Below are 4040 nucleotides of genomic sequence, written 5' to 3'. Positions count from 1 at the left end.
GAAGAGCTACAACTACGCCGTAGAAAAATGTCAGACTGCGTAATAAATCCACTGAAATCTTGCGTGCAAAGGAATTATGTAATATTACAGCCCCAGCTCGATGTTGAACATCTTCTAGCCAGTAGCTAATAATTCAATACTCCAACGGCTTTTCTGTGAATTCGATTAAAACTTGATTCGAAACATTTTTCTATCACTAATTTGTCGTTGAATAATTAATGACGAAAATACAACTTTCGTGACGTGAAGTGGTTGATGAGGAAAGATTTACATATCTATTTTGTAAACCATATCCAAAATGGATGGTCGATATACGAATTTGATATAAAACGAATTTTACAAAGAAATTAGTTGATATAAAGAGATCCATTACTGTTGTAATTTTCTTTCGTTCAAAGTGAGGAACATTGTGCAAAAACGCGCGATGTATATTCAATTGGCGGGTGTAATTACGAAAGCATTAAAATGGGAACTTCACATTTTGCAACGCCTTATGAAAGTGAGATGTGCGCTCATAACGAGAATGACCGTTGCCTCTGTAATTGAAAAAAATAGCCGCTTTTGGCGAAGCTAAACGCGACGGGCTGCGACTGGGAGAGAAAACTGTAAAAACAAATTACTCGGCTAAGTGGGTAGCATAAAGTGTGCCGAGCAGACGTGGGCAAGAGTGAGTAGCGTCGGCGCGAGACGTGGGTGCGGTTCATCACCGGTGCTGTCGTGTTATGCGTCTGTCTTCGCAGCCATGAGGAGCCACTCCGTCTGCCTGATTTCTTTCCACTTGCTATTTTTCCCTAAAACCATTTCGTGGAGGTACACTTGCGGATATTAGCGAATAAAACGTAGGTGTCGATGCTTCCGATCAGCAATGTTCGCGAATAAGAGCGAATATTAATTTATAAAGCTGACCTTTTTGGAAGCCACTAACGTATTGTATAATTAAACAAAAAGTGTATGCCCTATTTTTATGTAAATCTTTTTTTTTTTTAGAAACTTTTTTTCAAAATGTTTAAAAATGTATAAATGTATCTGTACAAATTGAATCTTTAATTTATAACAGTATTTATAAGTAATATAAAAATAATCGGTACTCTCTAAATCTGAATTAGTGGATAATTTTGAGTGTAGTAACTGCGAGTTGAATCTATTTACCCAAGTCCCCCCACCGTCCTTGACACTTTAATTGTTAATAACTTTAACCAAAGATGTGCAAATGAAAATCTATCTTTGAGACTAGATAAATTAATTTACTCATGATTGGAGCCTGGTGTGAAATTAGCTCCGTATAAAATTGTTTTTTAATAATTTTTTTTACTAAAAGTGTGCATGCAAAAATTCGAAATGTACAAACGATGAACAATCAAATGAGCTATGGAAAAGTAATTTTTTCAAAAATTTTGAGAGCCAACTTCATATGAGTCTTGATTACTAATCAGTGAATTTCAACTGAAAAAAAAAAAACTTTCCAACATTAATTCTATTCTCCTCTATTCGTCTAAACACCTTCACTAGAATGCCTTCACTACATATTTTGGTATTAGGATTTTCATCTCAAAACGATCTCAGAAATTTGCTATTAACGAGTGTCACGCAAAGTCTGGACATCCTATATGCCAGTATAATAATAATTTGTAAATATATAAAAACGTCCACAATGTATTGAGCTAAGATCCGCATAAATTCGCTTAGCCTAAATGACTGTGTGGATCGGTGATCCTTGTAGCAGCTACGTCTACTTGTGTCATCGCGTTGTCCATGACGTTTTCTAGACGCATGAATTGCGTCCAAGTGCATCACTTCCGCTGCAAGCAGACTTGCACTCGGGATCCTCGTTTGTTCCGTCACGTGTCACGCAGAGTCAACTGTCATCTGCAACACGCGAACGTCACGTGTCCATTGTCGGAGCGAGCGAGTGAGTGAATGAATGAATGAGTGAGTGAGTGAGTGAGCAAATGAACGAACGAGCACGTCGTACCCTTTTGAGAACTATTGTCTGCAAATCAGCGCGTATCGCGCGCCGTAGGACGGACAGGAGTTTTGCCAGCGATCGTCTATCTCTCCGCTGTTAGCCTCGGGATTAGAGGGACGCTCTCGTTAGCCGCAGGTTCGTTCGCTCGTTTGCGGGCGGAAAAGATATCTACTCCAGCAGAACCAGTATTTCGAATACCTTATCTGGATAAGGCGAGCGGCGGGATCCTAAGAAAAATTTCCCGAGCGCTTTGCGAACTGAGTTTCGAAATGGACTTGTATCTGATAAATGCACATTCGTAGTGTAAACGGCAATGGCGTACGACTCTATTATCAGCGGGCGGAGCCTGTGTTTCCGCGTGTATCCGTATGTCCTGAGTTTGCACAGGAAGAGATATGACGTTGAGCGTAAATATTGAAGATCCTCTGAACGAACGCCGACAGTACCGTACAGAGAGAACGGAATGGTAGAAAACAGGATAAGCAGGAAGGGACTTAAATGCAAGGTCGCCATCAATACACTCGTATTACTTTCTTTTTTTAACGTTATGTACGATTACAGCATACACATGTAACATCATCACTCATTTTTAATGCTTTAAATCAATTCGGTATCATGCTGCGCTGCGGCGTGACAGTATTTTACCGCACATAAAAATCGCGACTTTCGAATTTTCCCGTAAATTTCTTAATTTGATTTACGGCGCCGTAAAGATCCGTGGGATCGTGACGGTAAATTATTCGAGAATAAACGTCTGACGCAATAACGTTTCATACACGATTGGCTACGGCAAAAGTACATCCTGATCCATTCCGTTGGCAACTGTCCACTCTCCTTCTTTTCTCTCTTCTCCTCGGACACTCGAAAAATATCGTATCCTATAACGTTTTCTCTCGGCTGCACTATCGCCCACTGGTGCAACACTCGGACAGTGTACCCTGTTTCTTCCATGGCTGGTGGTAAGCGAACTCATTCACCGTATTTCCGTAGCTCTGGTTATGGTGTAGTGCAAATTTTATGCACGGGATTAAGTGGGATTTTGCTATACCGTCTCAAAGGGACGCACTGGTGCGGTGCGAAGCTGCAATCAGGGTATCCCAAGAGAAAACGCTATTAGCGATATGTCGACGATCGAAAGATTCGTATTTTATCTTCATCATTATCGCTGCGTGCGACATGCACCGGTCGGTTCCAACTCGACCAGAGGAACATCAATTTTTAATTTATTAACAGCTTCATTAAATCCCGAACGATACACGTTACCAGTAGCGATGTACGCAACGTGAGTGTTCACACGCCGTTTAATAGGCTGCTATTCCCGCAACCACTCGATACGTATCGATGCACTCGCAATACGCGTTACAGAGCTAATTAATTCGATAATATCTCATCGGCATAAAGAAACAATCTACAGTACTTATACTCTAATATAATTAAATAAAAAAATAAGATAAAAATAATTTAAAATCAAGAAAACAAATCAGTTTTTCGATTCATTGTTTTTACAGAGAATAAAGTGGTACACGATATATTTTTCCTGCGGGATTTCTTGCGTTTTGCAATTCTATGCACAGAATACATACTATACGAAAGTAAGAATTACTTGTTTCAAGCATTTTAAAAGTTCATATATTTGCAAATCTATCATAAATTCACAAGCGTTAAATTAATTCAAAAAATATAATCGAAATTCTAATAAATTTAATACTTTAAAAATTATGAAATTAAAACAAATTCTATTTGCTTATTATATAATATCGTTTCTTCGCGATAAATTTCATCATTCTTTAAAAAAATAAATTGTTATTTTGAGTACATAATAATGAGTTTTTCTAAAATTTGTAATAAATATATTTTAAGATTTTATTATTTAAAAAAAATATTATATTTTTTTGTTAAAGATATATAATCGTTATTTCCAAAAAAAAAACTAAATTGAATAATCACTTTTCTTAGCAATAGAATGATATTTTTCCGTGTACAGTAAATTACTAGAATTCCATTACACAGAATAAAGAATTTCCAGTAATTTATTAAAACGCAAGCAATGCAGCAGAATAAAATGTGCGATAAG

Source organism: Trachymyrmex septentrionalis, unplaced genomic scaffold, assembly GCF_001594115.1.
Source record: "Trachymyrmex septentrionalis isolate Tsep2-gDNA-1 unplaced genomic scaffold, Tsep1.0 scaffold40, whole genome shotgun sequence".
NCBI lineage: Eukaryota > Metazoa > Arthropoda > Insecta > Hymenoptera > Formicidae > Trachymyrmex > Trachymyrmex septentrionalis.
Note: the sequence above shows the minus strand (reverse complement) of the source record.